Raw genomic sequence first — 23552 nt, forward strand, 5'->3', positions numbered from 1 at the left:
TTCTCAACTGTATTTTCTACCAGGCACCTGCACGCATTTTCCTCTCTTCATGACTGTCTAATTTTTCATCCAGGGAATTCTGGATTTGTTTGCGCTACCTTTCCATTTTAAGAGAATACATCTTGACTGTGCCCAGACCATTTCTGTTCGGAGTTGCCCATTGTTCAGCCCATCCTCAGACAATCCCAGGTGCCGGGGCTAAAGTTTGGATTGGGTTCTGTTTATTGTCACGAGGTACAGTGAAATGTATTTTTCTGCGAGCAGCTCAACAGATCATTAAGTACATGAAAAGAAAGGGGAATAAAAGAAAATACATAATAGGGCAACACAAGGTACACAATGTAACTAGATAACACCGGCATCAGATGAAGCATCCAGGGTGCAGTGTTAATGAGGTCAGTCCATAAGAGGGTCATTTAGCAGTTTGGTGACAGTGGGGAAGAAGCTGTTTTTGAGTCTGTTCGTGCATGTTCTCAGACTTCTGTATCTCCTGCCCAATGGAAGAAGTTGGAAGAATGAGTAAGCCGGGTGGGAGGGGTCTTTGATTATGCTGCCCACTTTCCCCCGGCAGCGGGAGGTGTAGATGGAGTCAATGGATGGGAGGCGGGTTTGTGTGATGGACTGGGCCGTGTTCACGACTCTCTGAAGTTTCTTGCGGTCCTGGGCTGAGCAGTTGCCATACCAGGCTGTGATGCAGCCCGATAGGATGCTTTCTATAGTGCATCTGTAAAAGTTAGTATGAGTCAATGTGGACATGCCGAATTTCCTTAGTTTTCTGAGGAAGTATAGGTGCTGTTGTGCTTTCTTGGTGGTAGCGTCGATGTGGGTGGACCAGGACAGATTTTTGTAGATGTGTATCCCGAGGAATTTGAAACTGCTAACCATCTCCACCATAAAAAATAGGAACAGGAGTAGACCGATTGGCTCCTCGAACTGTCCTGCCCATCAACAGGATCATGGCTGATCCAACATTCCTCATGTCCATGTTCCTGTCCCTTCCTCGTAACCCTTGATTTCCTGACTGAGCAAGAATCTATCTCAGCCTTAAATATACACAGTAAGAGGTCTTACAACACCAGGTTAAATTCCAACAGGTTTGTTTCAAATCACTAGCTTTCAGAGTACTGCTCCTTCCTCAGGTGAATGAAGAGGTAGGTTCCAGAAACATATATATAGACAAAGTCAAAGATGCAAGACAATGCTTTGAAGGCGAGCATTTGCAGGTAATTAAATCTTTACAGATCCAGGGAGAGGGATAATCCCAGGTTAAAGAGGTGTGAATTGTCTCAAGTCAGGACAGTTGGTAAGACTTTGCAAGCCCATGCCAGATGGTGGGGGATGAATGTAATGCGACATGAATCCCAGGTCCCGGTTGAGGCCGTACTCATGTGTGCGGAACTTGGTTATAAGTTTCTGTTCGGCGATTCTGCGTTGTCGCGCGCCTGAAGGCTGCCTTGGAAAACGCTTAACCGGAGATCAGAGGCTGAATGCCCTTGACTGCTGAAGTGTTCCCTGACTGGAAGGGAACATTCCTGCCTGACGATTGTCGTCAAAGTCCATTCATCCGCTGTCGCAGCATCTGCATGGTCTCGCCAATGTACCACGCTTCGGGACATCCTTTCCTGCAGCGTATGAGGTAGACAACGTTGGCCGAGTCACACGAGTATGTACCGTGTACCTGGTGGGTGGTGTTCTCACGTGTAATGGTGGTACCCACGTTGATGATCAGGCACGTCTTGCAAAGATTGTCCTGGCAGGGTTGTGTGGTGTCGCGATCGCTGTCCTGAAGGCTGTATAGTTTGCTGCAAACAATGGTTTGTTTGAGGTTGCGCAGTTGTTTGAAGGCAAGTAGTGGGGGTGTGGGGATGTGAAACAAACCTGTTCGACTTTAACCCGGTGTTCTAAGATTCAAAGCATCGTCTTGCATCTTTGACTTTGTCTGTATATATATTTCTGGAACCTACCGCTTCATTCACCTGAGGAATGAGCAGTGCTCCGAAAGCTAGTGATTCGAAACAAACCTGTTGGACTTTAACCTGGTGTTGTAAGACTTTTCACTGCCCACCCCAGTCCGACGCCGGCATCTCCACATCTTAAATATACACAATTACTCTGCCCCCACAGCTCTCTCGTGGTAAGAAGTTCTAAAGACTCACAACCCTTTGAGAAGGATTTCCTCCTCTTCTCAATCTTAAATTGGCGCCTGTTTATTCTGACACTATGCCCTCTGGTCCGAGACACTCACATGGGGGCAAACATTGAATCATAGAATCCCTACAGTGCGGAGGGAAGTCTTTCGGCCCATCGAGTCTGCATCGACCCATTGAAACATCAGCGTACCGAGGCTCATTCCCTCTCAGCATCCCCTGTGCATTGGCCATGGCCAGTCCACTGAGCCTACACATCTTTAGACTGTGGGAGGGAACTGTAGCACCCACAGGAAACCCACGCAGACACGGGGAGAAAGTGCAGACTCCGCACAGACAGTGACCCAAGGCTGAAATCGAACCCACTCCCCGGCTCTGTGAGGCAGCAGTGCTAACCACTTTGCCACTGGTGTCCTCGTTTACTTAGGCCTGAAACTTTGGAATTCCATCCCTACACCATTCTATCTTTGCTTCTCTTCCTTCCTTTAAGATACCGCTTAAAACATACCTCTTTGGCCAAGCACTGTACATCTGCCCTAATATCTTCTGACATGGCTCCAGGTGAATTTGTTTCTGAAGAGCCTTTAAGACGTAGAACAGTACAGCACAGAACAGGCCCTTCGGCCCTCGATGTTGTGCCGAGCAATGATCACCCTACTTAAACCCACGTAACCCGTATCCCAACAATCCCCCCCATTAACCTTACACTACGGGCAATTTTAGCATGGCCAATCCACCTAACCCGCACATCTTTGGACTGTGGGAGGAAACCGGAGCACCCGGAGGAAACCCACGCACACACGGGGAGGACGTGCAGACTCCACACAGACAGTGACCCAGCCGGGAATCGAACCTGGGACCCTGGAGCTGTGAAGCATTGATGCTAACCACCATGCTACCGTGATACCGTGAAGACGGTTCGCTTTGTCAAAGAGCCCCACAAACCTAGCAATGGGACCAATGGTGGAGCAGACTGGATGGGCCGCATGGCCTACTTCTGCTCTACATTGTACTGTCTTATGGTCAATGCCTGCGTAGATTGCAAAGCAGAACAATTCAGCAGTGGGACAATTGTCTTCCATCTGAAAAACATGGTGCAACAAATACCAATTTCTATCCCACGGAGTCCAGGAGCAAAACAAAAGCAATCTGGATTCAGCAATTTAGTAGCCACAATACTCACCTTAAAATTCTAGAGGTTGTGAATTTGCACTGCGATTATTTATGAACTGATAAAAATGTTAAAATGAAATTGTGCACGACAATAACAAGAATACTGCGTGCAATTCTGAGTACCACATTATTAAAAAGAACATTAAAACCATTGTGTCTACAAAATGAACCAGACTGATGCCAGAAATGGGAAGCTGCCAGAAAATGTAATAGAATGCTTAATAATCTGAGCTGGTTTGATAGAATGACTTTTTCCAATGGTTGGGGAATGAGTGATGTGGAGCAGTCAAAATTGTCACTGTGAGAGGGAGGGCAGAGGAAGGAAAACATTAAGCAGTGTGTTGTTCGATCATGAAGTGAATAAAAGATGAGGTGAATAGGTGAAGGAGAGAAAGACGCAGAGCTAGAGAGAGAGGTTGGTTATTTATTGTCCTAGCTTTGAGCCAGCACAGGAAATGATGGGCTGAAGGGTCTCCGTCTGTGGTCTAAATGTTTATGGTTCTAAACTAACCATGCCAACTCTTTCCCTGCAATAGTCAGCATGGCATCACATTCAGATTTGTAAGGCAGGCGTGCGGAATAAGTCAATTAATGACATTCCACCATCATTCGGCCATAAGAACGTAAGAGCAGTTACGAAAAAGGCCCGTCTTTGACTGGCTTCAACCCCCACTTACCCACTCTCATCATCACACCAGAGAAATTTGGACCTTGCTCCTTCAAACATGAGGGGCTGCAGGCTTGCCAATGAGACCTCAGATCTCATTGGCAATGAGAATGCTTAAAATATATCCTTTTATATCGATTGACGCGTTTGTTGTGTGTGTTTCTGTAACTACCACGTAGGTCAGAGGTCAAAGGTGAAATGGTGACCTGCGGAATTCAGCTATAGAAATAGATTTTTCTTTCATAATTTGTTCTCAGGTTCCATTTATTGCCCATCCCTATTTGCGCTCAGAAGGTGGTGGTGGACCTATTTAAAACCATGCCTTTGCTATCGTGGTGACACTCGCGTGGCAGTAGGATTCCAGGACAAAGATCCAGCGATAATGAACGAAAAGCAGTGCATAACAAAATAAGAGATGTAGGAGACTGTTTGGCGCCTGAGGCCTGCTCCGCCGCTCAATAAAATCACAGCTGATCTTCTACCTCACCTCCCATCTTCCCGCACAATCCACATATCCCTTAATTATGAGTGACCAAAATATCTGTTGACCTTTGACTTGAATATACTCAACAATTTATCGTCCACTGCTCCCTGGGGCAGAGAATTCCACGAATTCACAACCTTTTGATTGAAGAAACTCATCTCAGTCCAAAATGGCCGCCCTCGTATTCTGAAACCCAGACCCTTGCTCGTATGGCGGTAGCATATTCTGGTCCACCCCCCGTCAAGTTTTCTGGTGGTGGAGGTGTCCCATCATTGGCCACTCCATTTGTCATGGCTTGCCCACCACGCCACAGAGGAGGGCGGGGGCAGAGCAGTGAGGGCTGGAAAATTCCACCCTCCATTTTCACATAACATGTGACTGGAAGGGAATCTTGGGATGGTGGTTCCTGGACTTGCAACTCAATGGAAGAGATCCTAGGGGAAGGGGATGCTGTTGAAGGCATGCCTTCATTTTGTTTTTGGGATGTGGGTGTCGCAGGCTGTGCCAGCGTTTATTGTCCATCCCTAATTGTCCTTGAGGGGCCAGTTAAGAGTCAACCACATTGCTGTGGGTCGAGAGTCACATATAGGCCAGACCAGGTAAGGACATTAGTGAACCAGATGGGTTTTTATGACAATCGACAATGGTTTCATGGTCATCATTAGACTTTTTTAACTCCAGATTTTTATTTAATTCAAATGTCACCATCTGCAGTGGCGGGATTTGAACTGGGATACCCAGAGCATTACTCTGGGTCCCTGGTTTACTAGTCCAGTGACAATGCCACTATGCTACTGTCTGCCTGGCCCCCCCAGTTACCATTATCTATATATAGTGTTATGGAAGCGTGATATATAGAATACTAATTCATAATAACATCTGCTGGACATAAATAATATATAAACACACACACAAAGGACACTGGCCAACCGCAGCTACTGTGCAGCATTTGCAAAGGACACAAGCTGCTTTATCGCAATCGAGGGCAGCACGGTAGCATTGTGGATAGCACAATTGCTTCACAGTGCCAGGGTCCCAGGTTCGATTTCGGCTTGGGTCACTGTCTGTGTGGAGTCTGCACATCCTCCCCGTGTGTGCGTGGGTTTCCTCCGGGTACTCCGGTTTCCTCCCACAGTCCAAAGATGTCCAGGTTAGGTGGATTGGCCATGATAAATTGCCCTCAGTGTCCAAAATTCTATGATCAATGATTAACCTAGGACAAACGTTCGGCACAACATCGTGGGCCGAAGGGCCTGTTCTGTGCTGTATTTCTCTATGGTTCGAGATGCGACGCCTGCAGAAGTCTCATCGACAGTAGCTAAGGTAAACCCAAATTGAAACTGGAGAAATGTGGGTGTAAAATATATTGGATTTGAACTGGCCGTCATATCGAACTACATGGATAGAAGGGGCAAGACCCAGACTGCATTCTCTTTCTATGAAACCACTCTAATCAAAGTTGAGTTGTTTGCGATTTTTTTTTTTAATAAACATTTTAGTGAGGTATTTTTGGTATTGTAACAATAACAAAATAAACAATGTACATGAAATGATAAACATAGTGCAAAAGCCGTCTCCTCCCTTACAGGTCCCACCTTTATAACCCCCTACTCTAAGCTAAACTAAATCCCCCCCCCCCCCCCCCCCTTCTGCTGACGATTCATTTTCTGCAGAGAAGTCGACGAACGGTTGCCACCTCCAGGCGAACCCTAACAGTGACTCTCTCAAGGCGAACTTGATTTTCTCCAAACAGAGAAAGCTAGCCATGTCCGATAGCCAGGTCTCCGACTTCGGGGGCTTTGAGTCCGTCCAAGCTAATAGTACCCGTCTCCGGGCTACCAGGGAAGCAAAGGCCAGAACGTCTGCCTCTTTCTCCTCCTGGATTCCTGGGTCACCCGAAAATCGCCTCCTCTGGAACCAGCGCCACCCTTGTCTTTAACACCGTGGACATGACATCTGCAAACCCCTGCCAGAATCCTCTAAGCTTCGGACATGTACAGAACATGTGGACATGGTTCGCTGGTCCTCCCGCACATTTTGCACACCTGTCTTCCACCCCAAAGAATCTGCTCATCTGGGCCACTGTCATGTGAGCCCGATGAACGACCTTGAATTGTATCAGGCTGAGCCTGGCATATGTTGACGAGGCATTGACTCTACTCAACTTGTCCTCCCATAGACCATCCTCTATCTCCCCTCCCAGCTCCTCCTCCTACTTGCCCTTCAGCTCCTCAGTCTGCGTCTCCTCTGACCCCATAAGTTCCTTGTAAATGTCAGAGACGCTCCCTTCTCCTACCCACCCTCTGGAAACTACCCTGTCCTGAATCCCCCTTAGCGGTAGGAGCGGGAAGGTTGACACCTGCAGATACCTGAATATGTTTCCACTCGCCAACCCAAACTTCTCCTCCAGCGCCCTCATACTCGGAAAGCTCCCCTCTATAAACATATCCCGCATCCTCTCAATCCTTGCTCTCCGCCATTTTCGGAAGCCCTATCTATACTTCCCCGGGCAAACCAGTGATTATTACAGATTGGGGACCAGACCGATGCTCCCTCTGCTCCTAGATGTCTCCTCCATTGCCCCCAGACTCTCAGGGCCGCCACCACCACGGGGCTGGTGGAGTACCGTGCTGGCGGGAACGTCAGAGGCACAGTTACCAACGCACCCAGACTGGTGCCCTTGCATGAAGCCGCTTCCATACGCTCCTATGCCAACCCCTCTCCCACCACCCAATTCCTGATCATGGCTATATTCGCCACCCAGTAATAGTTACTAAAATTTGGCAGCGCCAGCCCGCCCTCTCCCCGACTCCGCTCAAGCATTACCTTTCTTATTCACAGGGTCCTGCCCGCCCAAACGAAGCCAGTGATCACTTTGTTGACCCGTTTAAATAAGTACCGGGGAATAAAGATGGGGAGATACCGAAATACAAACCGGAATCTCGGGAGGACCGTCATCTTCACCGTCTGCACCCTCCCAGCCAGTGACAACAGAAGCGCGTCCCACCTCAAACATCATCCTTCATTTGGTCTACTAGTCGGGCCAGATTTAATTCATGCAGCCGGTTCCATTCCTGCACCATTTGAATGCCTCGGTACCTAAAGCTTGCCCCTACTAATCTAAATGGCAGTTCCCCCAATCGTCTCTCCTGTCCCCTCGCCTGGACCGCAAACATCTCACTTTTCCCCATATTTAGCTTACCCGAAAACCGGCCAAATTCCCCTAGAATCCTCACGATTTCTGTTTGCAATTTTAAACCCCACCAGAAGACCTCATTGCTGTAAAGCGAGAGTTCTTCTGCTGGGGTTAAAAAGCTGTATTGAACTTTAATGAATAGGATGGGCATAGAGGGATACGGACCCCGGAAGTGTAGAAGATTTTAGTTTAGATGGGCAGCATGGTCGGCGCGGGCTTGGAGGGCCGAAGGGCCTGTTCCGGTGCTGTACTTTTCTTTGTTCTTTGGAACAGGATTCTAAATCAACAACATGGGGCTCGTCAAAGCCAAAATCGGGTTCGGCGATCGGCCAGAGAATCAAAGTTCCTGACCAAATCAGGGGTGGCACCACTTTTGCGATGCTCTGCCGCCTCAAAGCGGCGTACTCCGCCTTTAATTTTTTAATTGGCCAAGTTTTGAGATCTGATACTTTGCAGAGTTTTCTTTATTTGTTTCATGTTTGGTGTATTCTGTATGTTGATTTTGCATTCGTGGGTAGCTGGAAATATTTATTCATTTTACCTATTTGTTAATAAATTCTACCTCCGTCAGCTATAGTAATAAAACTAACTCTTCACTTGTTAACTTAAGGAACCTGGCTGAGTTATTTCTTGGACTGAATCACACAGAGTGTGGTATAGGCATTGAATTGGCAATGTCATCTTTTTTTTAAATAAATTTGGAGCGCCCAATTTTTTCTTTTCCAATTAAGGGGCAATTTAGCGTGGCCAATCCACCTACCCTGCACACCTTTGGGTTGTGGGGCGAGACCCACGCAAACACGGGGAGAATATACAAACTCCACACGGACAGTGACTCAGAGCCGGAATCGAACCTGGGACCTCGGTGCCGTGAGGCAGCAGTGCTAACCACTGCGCCACCGTGCTGTCCAATGTCACCTTTTTGAATTTCAACTCTGTTGCAACCAACGTAGGAGTGGGACAAAGAGAGGAGTCAGTTCACCTTCCTAACCTGGACGTAACATTAATCAAATAAAGAACCCACATTATTGGTTTACCAAATGTTATTATATGATTGGGCCATCTACAACAAACACAGGAATGCAATAAAGCACTTATTCAGTGTGCCCAGCTGCTGCTCTGTGCTGTTTTGATTGCACTGTTTGACATCCGGCCAGTGTTGCCTCCAACGATGCTAAAACTGGTGGATAGTTGGTGAAGTATTTATGGCAGATTAATGGGGCACGATAAGGCTCGCTCCTGTTTGAGATGAGTAATTACCTGGTGCTTCACATGGACAGATGTTTCCTGCCACTCGTCAGCCGAAGCTTGTGACTTCGCGAGCTCTCAATTCCTTTCGGATGCACTGAACTGTTTGATTAGAAAATTAATTATGAATGGAGCTGGGTGCTGTGCAATTGTCAATGAACAGCCACTCCCAGTCGTTCGGTGCAAACATTAAAGATGGTCGGGTCAAGGATGATCACTGTGAGAAATCCCAGAGCAGAATCCTAGGATTAATATAATGTGTCTCTGGTGAACACAACCATTTTTCTCCATGTCAGGTGTGACTCCCAACACTGACTAGAATATTTACCCCATCGACATCAGTTTTGGCAGATAGAAAGAATTTAAGTTTGCGTCATGCTCTTAGAACATCCCAAAGAACTTCCACTGCCAATGAAGTGAAGTGTGGCCACTGTTGTAATGGGGGAAATGTGACGGGCAATTTCTGCACAGCAAGATCCCACAAATATTGATGAGGGGCAGGAGTCTCCGGTCCCCCAGCCGTGTGTTTCTTGATGCCGCGCCTTTGCTGGCGGTGGGATTCTTTACTCCGGCGGCTTGTCAATGGAATTTCCCATTGAAGCCGTCCCACACTGCTGGGAAACCCACGAGCGCGGGTGCACTGCCGCCGGCAACAGAGAGTCCCAACGGCCAGAGGATTCCGGCCGAGATCATGGCCAGATATTCCGATTTTCGTGATTAGAACATAGAACGATACAGCGCAGTACAGGCCCTTCGGCCCTCGATGTTGCACCGACATGGAAAAAAAAAAACTAAAGGCCATCTAACCTACACTATGCCCTTATCATCCATATGCTTATCCAATAAATTTTTAAATGCCCTCAATGTTGGCGAGTTCACTACTGTTGCAGGTAGGGCATTCCACGGCCTCACCACTCTTTGCGTAAAAAACCCACCTCTGACCTCTGTCCTATATCTATTACCCCTCAATTTAAGGCTATGTCCCCTCGTGCTAGCCACCTCCATCCGCGGGAGAAGGCTCTCGCTGTCCACCCTATCTAACCCTCTGATCATTTTGTATGCCTCTATTAAGTCACCTCTTAACCTTCTTCTCTCTAACGAAAACAACCTCAAGTCCATCAGCCTTTCCTCATAAGATTTTCCCTCCATACCAGGCAACATCCTGGTAAATCTCCTCTGCACCCGTTCCAAAGCTTCCACGTCCTTCCTATAATGAGGCGACCAGAACTGTACGCAATACTCCAAATGCGGCCGTACCAGAGTTTGGTACAGCTGCATCATGACCTCATGGCTCCGGAACTCAATCCCTCTACCAATAAAGGCCAACACACCATAGGCCTTCTTCACAACCCTATCAACCTGGGTGGCAACTTTCAGGGATCTATGTACATGGACACCGAGATCCCTCTGCTCATCCACACTACCAAGAATTTTACCATTAGCCAAATATTCCGCATTCCTGTTATTCTTTCCATTGTGATTGAGGGGTAAATCTTGGCCCGGGCCAATATGGTAAACCTCTCTGTTCTTCTTCATCAGAATATTTAAATGGGTCCTTTTACATCAACCTCCAAAAGGCAGATGGGGTCTTGGTTTAATGTCTCATCTGAACGGCCATACCAGCAAAATCCAGGCAGCATAGCCTCCAATTGGCAACATAGCTATGTAAATTGGCTACCCATTTCCGAGGTGCGGTAACTAATTAGGGTCACCGCTGGACCCTGTGGAAGTTTAGCCCAATGTTTCAGATGTGGACTCTTTGCTACAATTATTCTCATCATGAGTTCAAAAAGAAACTCCAATTCTTTTGTTCTCTTCTCTACCAGGCCTGCTGAGTATTTCCAGCGTTTGCTGCCTTTGTTTGAGATTTCCAGCATCTGCTTTTAATTCCAATGCTTTTTCCTTCAGACACTTCAGCCTAATCAAACCTCTGCAGCTCGGATCTTATCCTGTCCCCAATTCCCCACGCCCCCTCCCCGTCACCCCTCCACCTTCCTTCATTAGTTCCGTCTTTCCCCCAATTATTCAAATATCAAAGTTCCATCTTTAGGTTTATATTTCTTTGTGTTATCACCCCTCGATATCACCACAACCTGAACCCCATCCCCACTATTGGCATTAATGAACAGGAAATTGAGCTGGGGATGTCTGACAGAAGGGAATGGGTGGGAGGGGAGCGTCAATTCAACACGTGCCTCCACGTTCAATGGACCATCCTTGACCGTTTCTGTCACATCCAGGATAATGCCACCATGAAACAGATCTCCTGCTCTAATCCCCTTTCAGCATTTCAAAGGGATTGTTCCCTCAGGGTCACAGTGGTTCACTCAACAACCTGTCTCCAAGACCCCCTCACCTTCCCATAACACCTTCTCATCCAAGCCCAGGAGATGCAGCACCTGACCTTTTAATAATTATAATCTTCATTATTGTCACAAGTAGGCTTATGTTAACACTGCAATGAAGTTACTGTGAAAATCCCCTAGTCGCCACACTCAGGCGCCTGTTCGGGTGCCTGTTAGGGAGAATTCAGAATGTCCAATTCACCTAACAAGCACGTCGTTTGGGACTTGTGGGAGGAAACCGGAGCACCCGGAGGAAACCCACGCAGACACGGGGAGAATGTTCAGACTCCACACAGACAGTGACCCAAGCCGGAAATCGAACCTGGGAACCTGGTACTGTGAAGCAACAGTGCTAACCACTGTGCCACTGTGTCGTCCACTTCCCTTCCTGTATCCAGTGCCCCAAACAAGGCAGTGAGGTGCAACCGCAGCTCACAATGTGGATTCCTCACTGGAAAGATCAAGCTAATTGATGGACATAGCTCTGTCAGTCTGGAAACATGACCCCGAGCTTCCTATCGTTTGCCATTTAGTTCTCATGTCATGTGAGAGTACCTTTAAGAAATGGGTGTTTATAAATGGGTGTGCATTTAAATATCTGTAGTGAGAGTACCTTTAAGAAATAGGTGTTTATTACTGCAGTGATGTCGGAGAGTGGGTGGAGCTGGGCTGTCTGTCAGCTTTTTACTTTCGCTTTAGGCTTTTTGCTGCAGGGTGGGTTTGGTTTCATTTTTAGTTTTGAAGAAGTGGAAATCACAGCAGGATGTGTATGAATCTCTGCAAGCTTATCAATGTTCATTTGGGATTTTCAAAGGGATAACTGCTCTCAGTAGTGAATTTAAACCTGATGTGCTTCTGTTAAAAGGCGTTTTTTAAAGTCTTATGGATGTTAAAAGAAAAGTAAGGATTACTTAGTGTTGTATTCTTTGGGGGTTGTATTTGAATTAATGGTTGCTAAGATGTTCACTGTATGTTTTAAAAAGGTTAACTTGAGTTCATAGAATAAACATTGTTTTGCTAAAAAAGAACTTTTCCATTTCTGCTGTACCACACCTGGAGAGTAGGCCGTGTGCTCCCCATACCACAATCTAGTAAACGTTGTGGGTCAGGTGAACTCCATGATACACTTTGGGGTTCTCTAAACCCTGGCCCATAACACCCATCCCAAGTCAAGTTGGGCCCTCTGCCCTCTGCCTCCTACGCTGTTCCAATGAAGCCCAACATAAGCTTGAGAATCTTCGAATTAGGCTCTCTGCAGCCTTCCAGACTCAACATCAAATCCTGGCCAGTATTTAATCCTCAGATAGCACTACAACAAAAACAATTGCATCATAAGAACATGAGAAACAGGAGCCGGAGGAGGCCATTCAACCCCTTGAGCTTGCTCTGCTGTTCAATATGATCGTGGCTGATCTGAATGTGGCTTTTAATCAATTTTCCTGTCTGCACAGCAACACCCCCCCCCCCCCCCCAATAAACCTTGACTCCCCTGTGAACAATAATCTGTCAAACTCAGCCCCTGAATATATTCAATGAGCTAGTCTCAGACACATTGCGGGATTTAGCTTTGTGGAAAAGGGCTGATGCGTTTCCTCCACTATCAGCAGCTGCTCTTCAAAAGTACTTCATCGCTGGCAAGTGCTTTGCCACAAGCTAAGGTTGTGAAAGTCGCGATATAAATGCAAGTCCTTATTTCTCTTTTGGTTGAAGCAGCGCGTGCTGTTTCCTTCAACGGTCTATCATCATTTCCAGAGCTTCACAAGCCATAAATTCAACATGATTTAAACATTTTAAATCAAAGTCGGCAATTGTTTACTTTTTCCAGGCGTTCGCCAAATGCACTCGCAAAGGTTTTCCACACAGTAATTTTAAACCCTGGGAATGAAGTACTCTGCCACTTAACCCTATTGGGACAATGACTTAGTTTAAAGTGCAGTCATTGCTTCTGTATTGTGGATAAATGTCTGGTGGTTGAAAATCCACAATAACAACGTGCATTGACATGGTGCCTCCACGTGATTTGACAAAGAAAGTAGGTGCTGAAACAATCAGTTAAAATAAGCACGTTTAAGGAGTATCTTAGAGGAGCAGAGGGAAGCACAGAGGGTTAGGGGTTTAGCGGATGGCTTTCAAAGCTCAGGGGCGATATGTGGCTGAAGCCATACCAGCCAATGATGAGATGAAGCATGCGCAAGAGACCAGAGTTGGAGGAGTGTAGATGTATTGGAGAATTGTAGGGTTGGAGGAGGTTTTACAGAGATGGGCTGTGGAGGAACTTGAACACCAGAATGGGAATGTTAAATTCGAGACATGGCTGGACAAGGAGCCAACGTTGGGGGTTGGGGGGGGGGGGGGGGGCGTGGGGCAGGCATGGGGGGGGGGGGACAGTGGGATTGGGGGAAGGAGAGGGTGGGTGATGGTGATGGGTGAATGGAGCCTGGTGTGGGCTCAGATACAAGCTGCAGAGTTTTGGACGAGCTGAGCTTTATGGAGTATGTGAGGCTGGCCAGGAAAACCTTGGTGTCATCGAGTCAGGAGTTAGCACAATCATGCATGAGGGCTTCAGACAGGGACAGGGGAAGGCAATATTCTGGCCAACTACTTCAAATTATCCTGGCGCGAACCTGGTGGGCGTAAAGTGGGAGAAGTCAAAAACTCGAGGGTGCAAACTCAGCCCCACGCCTTGAGGCTCTGCCAGGGACACTAAGCCTTGATGCTGATGGGATGGGATTGGAAAGACAAGCTTCCAGGTGTGACCACGAGACTCACAATACACTCAAATTCTTTCCAACCACAATTCAGGGGGAGGGAGTGAAGTTGCGTCACCAACGACGAGTGGGATTTTCCAGCCTTCCCTGATGACAGGAATCCCGCTTTTTCCCCCCGCCCCCCCCACGGCGGATTTCCCAACAGCAGGAAGGCCAAGCCATGTAAACTACCATAGACATCAGCGGGATCATCTGGTCTCGGCAGCGACAGGCTGCCTCCAACACTGGAAAACACGCGGCGGCGTGAGGGGGAGTGGAAATTCCCGCCCAGTGGACAAATTTTGTTCAAACTAACCAGTTGTTTCAAATAAGGTTTCCTGGCCAAACTTTTTCCCACACCTTGCACCCCATCTACCTAAACACGGAGCAGTGGTAATCTTGAGGGGACGGCTAACACGGTAGCACAGTGGTTAGCACTGTTTCTTCACAGCGCCAGGGGCCCAGCTTCAATTGCCGGCTTGGGTCACTGTCTGTGCGGAGTCTGCACGTTCTCCCCGTGTCTGCGTGGGTTTCCTCCGAGCGCTCCGGTTTCCTCCCACAAGTCCTGAAAGACGTGCTTGTTTGGTCAATTGGACTATCTGAATTCTCCCTCGGTATAGATGGGGTCCTGGGGTTACAGAAGGTTGTGGGAATAGGTGGGTGCACTTTCGCAGGGGTTGGGGCAGTCTCGATGGGCCAAATGGTCTCCCGCCTCACCGGAGAGATTCCACGATTTTCTGTCAAATCTTGCAATATCTTGCTTCATGGATTTGTGGGACAATTCAACCTTTTCACACTTTTTATTTCTATTATTTTCTTTTATAAATCTTAGGCGGTGAAGAGTGCAGGAGAGAACGGCAGGAGCAACATCAGGCATACCTAAAAATGAGATGTAAACCTGGTGAAGCTACAACACAGGACTACTTGTGTGCCAAACAGCACAAGCAGGAAGTAATAGACAGAGCTAAGAGATTCCATAACCAACGGGTCAGATCTAAGCTCTTCAGTCTTGCCGCATCAAGCTGTGAATGGTGGTGGACAATTAAACAACACAGTGGAGGAGGATACTCCAAAATATCCACTTCCTCAATGATGGAGGAGCCCAGCACATCAGTGCAAATGATAAGGCTGAAGCATTTACATCTATGTTCAGCCAGAAGTGGCGGCTGGATGATCCATCTAGGCCACTTCCAGAGTTCCCCAGCATCACAGATGTCTGTCTTCCGCCAATTTGATTCACTCCACATGATATCACGAAATGGCCGAAGGCACTAGTTACTGCAAAGGCTATTGGGCCCTGACAATATCCCAGCAATAGTACTGAAGACTTGTGCTCCAGAACTTGCCGGACAAAATGTTGGCACAGTGGTTAGCACTGCTGCCTCACAGTGTCAGGCAGGTCGATTCCAGCCTCGGTTGACTGTCTGTGTGGAGTTTACACGTTCTCCCCGTGTCTGCGTGGGTTTCCTCCGGGTGCTCCGGATTCCTCCCACAGTCCAAAGATGCGCAGGTTAGGTGGATTGGCTATACTAAATTGCCCTTAGTGTCCAAAGGTTGTGTAGACTTAAGGGGCGGGGAGCGGGCCAGAGTGGGGTGTTCTTCCAGAGGGTCAGTGCAGACTCGATGGGCCGAATGGCTTCCTTCTGCACTGTAGTAATTCTATGAGCAGCACTGTTTGTAGTTGCCATAATAATAATATTAATAATAATCTTTATTATTTTCACAATATGGCTTACATTAACACTGCAATGAAGTTACTGTGAAAATCCCCTCGTCGCCACACTCCGGCGCCTGTTCGGGTACACGGAGGGAGAATTCAGAATGTCCAATTCACTTAACAAGCACGTCTTTGGGGACTTGTGGGAGGAAACTGGAGCACCCGGAGGAAACCCACGCAGACACGGGGAGAACGTGCAGACCCCGCACAGATGGTGACCCAATCGAAAATCGAAACTCGACCCTGGCGCTGCGAAGCATCAGTGTTAACCACCGTGCTACCGTGCCACCCTGTGCTAACGGTTGAAGCGGCCCAGCAATTCAACTTTACATGGGGTCAGCTCCTAATTAGAGGCTTAAAATTTAGGATAGTGGATGGGTTCTCAAGGTATCAGGTCCAATGAGAATGTCCACAATGCTGGGCGGCTGGCAGTTGCACTGATAGAGGTGGGCGCTACGGAGACAGAAAGGAAGACTGCAAAAACTTTCAGGTGAAAAGGAATCCTTCTTCCTCCTTCCTTCCCTTTCTCCCTTTCCTTTTCTCCCACCCCCCCTTCTCCATCTCTCTCTTCTCTACCTTCATGGTGTTGACCTCTTGAGTGATGTTGGAGCTTCAGTAATCCAGACGAGTGGAGAGTGTTCCATCGCACTCCTGACTTGTGCCTTGTGGAAGGTGAAAGGTCTTTGGGGAAGTCACTTGCCCAGCCTCTGAGGTGCTTTGATGCTCTGCTTTCGCTTTCCCGCTGGGCCGGCAAAGGTTTCCTTCTCAAGTGCTTATCCAATTACCCTTTGAGAGTTACAGCTGAGCCTGCTAATTAATGGTGAAGTATTGGACAAGATGAACCGCCAGTATTTCTGTCTGTGACGGCAGCTGTTAACAAGCTCAATTAGCATATTGCAAAGTGTTTCCTAACACCTGCTAAACCAAAGAAAGCCACATTTGACCCAGACAAATCGTCTCTATAATGGCTTATTGTCACGAGTCGGTTTCAATGAAGTTACTGTGAAAAGCTCCTCGTCGCCGCATTCCGGCGCCTGTTCATGGAGGCCGGTACGGGAATTGAACCAGTACTGCTGGCCTTGTTCTGCATTACAAGCCAGCTGTTTAGCCCACTGTGCTAAACCAGCCCCAGGAATTGGAGGATTACAAGGATGAAGAGTCGAGTATTCGACGCACAAACCCTAAAATGGTGGACATTGTTGAGCGGAGTAGCTTTCTCAGCCATTGCAGAGGTAAACGCACCGTATATCGCCACCCCACCCCCTCCATCACAGGGACACGTGAGATGAACCATACATTTCAGTCTGTTTTTCTCTCCACAGATGCTGCAGTAGGGTTTGTTTCCCGTGGCCTTTTTGTTTTAATTTCAGGTTTCCAGCATCTGCAGTATTTTGCTGTCATGTTCCAAAAAGAGATTCTCTGGGTTATTGCCACATTCCCTTTCAGGGGAGCAAGCTGGTCGTTGTCTTCTCTACATTGCAACAGTGTCGACACGCCCACAAGTATCGAAGAAGAGTTAACGGACTCAAAACGTTGGGCGGAATCTTGCCATAAGTTGCCAAAGTGTCAGCCCCACACTAAAAACTGACTTAGAACCCACCAGTTCCAGGTGCCAGTTTCCTCACCGAATCTTGAGTCTCTTTGCCAAAATAAAATGAGAAAACGCGGAGAGTCTTCAGTCCAGGAACCAGCTCCACATAGACTGGGGTGCCATCTTTAAAGGGTGCCGTGACCAGCCCAATAATAAAGATCTCGAGGGCTCGCCCCCTCAATCCCCCCCCCCCCACCCTTCAACATTCATCGCTGGACCCCTCCCCCGACATTTATCACCAGCCACACACCGCTCAGTGTCCGCTTTCCCCCTCCAGCCCACCCACCACACACATACGCACCCTCAAACCCCCCCCCCCTCCAATGGGGCTCCCACTAGGGTCCACCCATGGCACTGCCCCTGGCACAGGTTGGCACGACCATGCTGGCATTGGGAGGTCAGGTTGGCAGTGCCAACTTGTGCCAGATGGCAGTGCCAGGGCATGTCCCTCCAACCCCGGGGGCCACCTATCTCTGCACCCTTAAGGGGATGTCCTCAACTGCTTCATGTCTGGCCCAACCTGTTGTGAACCTCACTGATGTGACGCCGCATCTGAGAGGTGTGAATATTTAACAAGGGGATATTATTTGGGGGGGGGGCACTAAATAAATGGAAATGTCTTAAAATGTATTCAAATGAGGTTCAAAGATCATGATGTAGCCAGCCAGGGTCAGGGAAAAGCGAGATTTCCAGCCCACGCCGCGAACCCCACCTGCTGCGAGGGTGGCCCCGAGGCTCCGCCCGTTAACGCGGTTCCTCTCACCACAGATGCTGCCAGACCTTCTGAGCTTTACCAGCATTTTTGTTTTTTTTTTACTTCAAATATTCTTCACTGGCTGTGAAATGCTTTGCGATGTGCAGACCTTTCGAAAGGCACAAAGTAAATTTCACTTTGATGGTGAATTAGACTGAGTTAGCACTGAAGGGGTTGCTTGGCGACGGAGGCACGAACTTCCATTGAAGAATAACATTTTAAAACTCAGTGTATCAATATATCTCAAGGATACGATTTTAATTAAATATTCCAACTGAAGATAAATTTTACAGCCAATATATAAATTAGTGATAATTCTATTTTACAATAATACGTCAAGATAGCTACTGTTATAATTATACTCCTGGATGGTTTTAATTAGATTCCTATAATATAACCTTGGTTTAATTTTGAAGAGGAAGTGCAGTTAATTGAACTGGTGAAAAATCCTAAACATCATATTGGCTAAATGGGATAATTTTAAGAGGGGAACAGAGAGATCCATATCTTAATCACCGAAGGCAGTAATTTGATAAAGCTATTTAAAAACAAATAGATGTGTTGGGTTAAGGACCATAGGTGCAGGACACAAGCAGTTAGCCCTCTGTGACTGTTCTGCCATTCAATGGGATTATCCCATCTATTGACTCTGTCTACATCTCCCACAGCCTTGGGAAAGTGGGCAGCATAATCAAAGCATTATTCTCCCAAGTTCTTCCATCAGTCAGGAGATACAAAAGACTGAGAACGCGCACTAATGGATTCAAAGACAGCTTCTACCCTGCTGTTACCAAACTCCTGAATTACCATTTTATGGACAGAACTGATCTCTTCACACATTATTTTCTTCTCTATTGAGTAGAACTACACTCCGTATACTTCACCCCTAGCTTTCGGAGCACTGCTCCTTCCTCAGGTGAATGAAGAGGTATGTTCCAGAAACATATATATAGGCAAAGTCAAAGATGCAAGACGATGCTTTGAATGCGAGCATTTGCAGGTAATTCAGTCTTTACAGATCCCGAGAGGGGAGTAACCCCAGGTTAAAGAGGTGTGAATTGTCTCAAGCCAGAACAGTTGGTAGGATTTTGCAAGCCCAGGCCAGATGATGGGGGGTGAATGTCATGAGACATGAATCCAAGGTCCCGGTTGAGGCTGCACTTATATGTGCGGAACTTGGCGATACGTTTCTGCTCGACGATTCTGCGTTGTCGTGCGGAACTTGGCTATAAGTTTGTGCTCGGCGATTTTGTGTTGTCGTGCGGAACTTGGCGATACGTTTCTGCTTGGCGATTCTGCGTTGTCGTGCGGAACTTGGCTATAAGTTTGTGCTCGGCGATTTTGCGTTGTCGTGCGGAACTTGGCTATACGTTTCTGCTCGGCGATTCTGCGTTGTCGTGCGGAACTTGGCTATACGTTTCTGCTCAGCGATTCTGCGTTGTCGTGCGGAACTTGGCTATACGTTTCTGCTCGGCGATTCTGCGTTGTCATGCGGAACTTGGCTATACGTTTCTGCACGGCGATTCTGCGTTGTCGTGCGGAACTTGGCTATACGTTTCTGCTCGGCGATTCTGCGTTGTCGTGCGGAACTTGGCTATACGTTTCTGCTCGGCGATTCTGTGTTGTCGTGCGGAACTTGGCTATACATTTCTGCTCGGCGATTCTGCGTTGTCGTGCGGAACTTGGCTATACGTTTCTGCTCGGCGATTCTGCGTTGTCGTGCGGAACTTGGCTATACGTTTGTGCTCAGCGATTCTGCGTTGTCGTGCGGAACTTGGCTATATGTTTCTGCTCGGCGATTCTGCGTTGTCGTGCGGAACTTGGCTATACGTTTCTGCTCGGCGATTCTGCGTTGTCGTGCGGAACTTGGCTATACGTTTGTGCTCAGCGATTCTGCGTTGTCGTGCGGAACTTGGCTATATGTTTCTGCTCGGCGATTCTGCGTTGTCGTGCGGAACTTGGCTATACGTTTCTGCTCGGCGATTCTGCGTTGTCGTGCGGAACCTGGCTATAAGTTTCTGCTTGGCGATTCTGCGTTGTCGTGCGGAACTTGGCTATAGGTTTCTGCTCGGCGATTCTGCGTTGTTGTGCGGAACTTGGCATTAAGTTTCTGCTCGGCGATTCTGCGTTGTTGTGCGCAACTTGGCGTTAAGTTTCTGCTCGGCGATTCTGCGTTGTCGTGCGGAACTTGGCTATACGTTTCTGCTCGGCGATTCTGTGTTGTCGTGCGGAACTTGGCTATACATTTCTGCTCGGCGATTCTGCGTTGTCGTGCGGAACTTGGCTATACGTTTCTGCTCGGCGATTCTGCGTTGTCGTGCGGAACTTGGCTATACGTTTGTGCTCAGCGATTCTGCGTTGTCGTGCGGAACTTGGCTATATGTTTCTGCTCGGCGATTCTGCGTTGTCGTGCGGAACTTGGCTATACGTTTCTGCTCGGCGATTCTGCGTTGTCGTGCGGAACTTGGCTATACGTTTGTGCTCAGCGATTCTGCGTTGTCGTGCGGAACTTGGCTATATGTTTCTGCTCGGCGATTCTGCGTTGTCGTGCGGAACTTGGCTATACGTTTCTGCTCGGCGATTCTGCGTTGTCGTGCGGAACCTGGCTATAAGTTTCTGCTTGGCGATTCTGCGTTGTCGTGCGGAACTTGGCTATAGGTTTCTGCTCGGCGATTCTGCGTTGTTGTGCGGAACTTGGCATTAAGTTTCTGCTCGGCGATTCTGCGTTGTTGTGCGCAACTTGGCGTTAAGTTTCTGCTCGGCGATTCTGCGTTGTCGTGCGGAACATGGCTATACGTTTCTGCTCGGCGATTCTGCGTTGTTGTGCGGAACTTGGCGTTAAGTTTCTGCTCGGCGATTCTGCGTTGTAGTGCGGAACTTGGCTATAGGTTTCTGCTCGGCGATTCTGCGTTGTAGTGCGGAACTTGGCTATACGTTTCTGCTCGGCGATTCTGCGTTGTAGTGCGGAACTTGGCTATACGTTTCTGCTCGGCGATTCTGCGTTGTCGTGCGGAACTTGGCGTTAAGTTTCTGCTCGGCGATTCTGCGTTGTAGTGCGGAACTTGGCTATACGTTTCTGCTCGGCGATTCTGCGTTGTAGTGCGGAACTTGGCTATACGTTTCTGCTCGCCGATTTTGCATTTTCTGATCTGGAGTGACTGTGCAAGGATGCAATTGAGACCTGCGCTCGACTGGGAATTCTAAATTTGGTAGGTGTTTAAGTAGGGCTGGGGAATTCGTCCAGTTCGATGCTAGAAGCAGAATCCCCAGGAAACACCTCACCTCAAAAGATAGTACTGAAACAAAGAAGAATTTGGAGTGAATTCCCAAGAGCTGTGACCTTGGTTTGATCCAGGAGAATTAAATGACTGCTCATCGGAAGGCATTCACGTTTGAAATTAAAAGTAAAACAAGGATTGTTCTGGTCGGAATGTTAATTTGACTTATGAGAGCATGTGGGATATAAAGTTAAATCAGTAATGTTTGAGTTGTTTTGATCTTTGTCACAGTAAAAAATTTTGTTTCAAACTTGGAAACTAGTTGTGTGGAGTTTTTAGTTAATAATTCAGATTTCTTGTTGATCATTACTGGTTTCCACCAAGATTGTAACATTATTGTAATGTTATATTGTGATCACAAGAGAGATGGAGGGAATGTGGAAAATAACAAAGTGGTGGGCTACGAAGAGGGAAAGAGAGCTGTAGTTCAAAGATAGCTCTGTGTGTAGCAACATCATAATTCCATTGAGAACAGACATGGGCATTGTCAATTTCACAACGAGTGAACCTGAACAATCTTTTCCTCAAGAGAGAGAAAGAACGTTTTCTATTTTACAACAATGACAACATTTCAAAAATACCTAATTGGTTGTAAGACGCTTTGGGATGCCCTGGGGTTCTGTTAAGAAAACAAACATAGTATTAAGGGATTTATATCTGTATTGGTAAACATTAGAAATAATGTATAGTTTTAAGTGTGTTTAATTTAATGCTTCTGTGGAAAGGAGGGTAAATGCTATAGTTAGACTCATGCTGGACAAAGGTGTTTCTGCATGTGGGGGGTTTGCTCAATTTAAACTGTGCTTCTAATGTACTCGGACAGGGTTATGATGTGAAAAGTAAAGATGCAAGCAGGAGCATATGACCATTACTTAGCAACAGGGGGTCCTTTTAACGTACAAAGGCTTTTGAGTTTCAACTGAATTTGTTTTCAGTTGAAAATAGGACACTGGGGAGTGAAAATCTTTCAACTCTGCCGGGAAAAGACAAGCTATAAAGGACAAGCGAGGTGCAAAGAGGCAGACATCCCAAAGAACCTACTTACAGTCCTGATAACCAGGGAATTGGGAAAGTTTCTTAAAAAGACTGAAGTTAAAAGAACAGAAACAAAGCTATTGTTCAGGACAATTCAAGGAAAAAGCAGTCAAAGGGCAGGATTCTCCGGCCGAGTCGGCCCGGAGTTCGACTGGAGAATCTCGCCCGAGGTCAATGGACTTCTCCATTGTCTGCATCTCGCCCATGGCGAGTGTGGGTGGGATCACGGAATCATACTGTGCAGAAGAAGCCCTTCGGCCCATCGAGTCTGCGCCAACGCATGGAAAACACCTGACCTGCCGATCTAATCCATTTGCCAGCACTTGGCCCATAGGCTGGAATGTTACCATCCAGGTACTTTTTAAAGGATGTGAGGCATCCGCCTCTACCACCCTCCCAAGCTGTACATTCCAGACCGTCACCATTCTACAGATATAAAGGTTTTTCCTCACATGCCTCCAAAACCTCCTGCTCCTCACCTCAAACTAGTGACCCCTCATAACTGATCTTTCAACTAAGGAGAACAGCTGTTCCCTATCCACCCTGTCCATGCCTCTCATTATTATTACAACTCTATCAGGTTGCCCCTCAGTCTTCTCTGCTCCAGCGAAAACACCCAAGCCTTCTTCACAACTTTAATGTTCCATCCCAGGCAACATCCTGGTTGTTTGACTTCTTAAAAGAATGCTCGAAGTCGTCTCTAGGTTAACTGATGCTTTATTGTGCCCCACAATAAACTACAGTGGTACTTGAAAATATACTGCTTTACTTGTCTGCAACTAGGCCCAAAAGACTTGCATCTCCACAGTTGAGTTCCACCTCCTGTCTCTTCCACCCTCTAGCTCCAACTGGCCGAAGGCGGAGCTCCGGCGTTCCTCCTATTTGTCCTCGCGCTGCCCCCTGGTGGTACTTGTACACACACAGGCGAGGATCACCACATCCCCCTTTTTCACTCTTTTTTTTTTTTTTTTTTTTTCTTAGCTGCAGAGCTGTAACAAAACACAAATGTAACAGTTAGGTTTATATACATATATATACAACAGGGCAGGGCCATGCATGTGTCAGTCCATGTTTACAGGTTCAGACGGTCAGGTGCACGTCTGATCCGAGTGGACCTCCTGAGTGGGCATGGAGATCCAGGGTCGTCTGTGTCCATGTGGACATCTGCTG

The sequence above is a fragment of the Scyliorhinus canicula genome, chromosome 1, assembly GCF_902713615.1.
Source record: "Scyliorhinus canicula chromosome 1, sScyCan1.1, whole genome shotgun sequence".
Classification (NCBI taxonomy): Eukaryota; Metazoa; Chordata; class Chondrichthyes; order Carcharhiniformes; family Scyliorhinidae; genus Scyliorhinus; species Scyliorhinus canicula.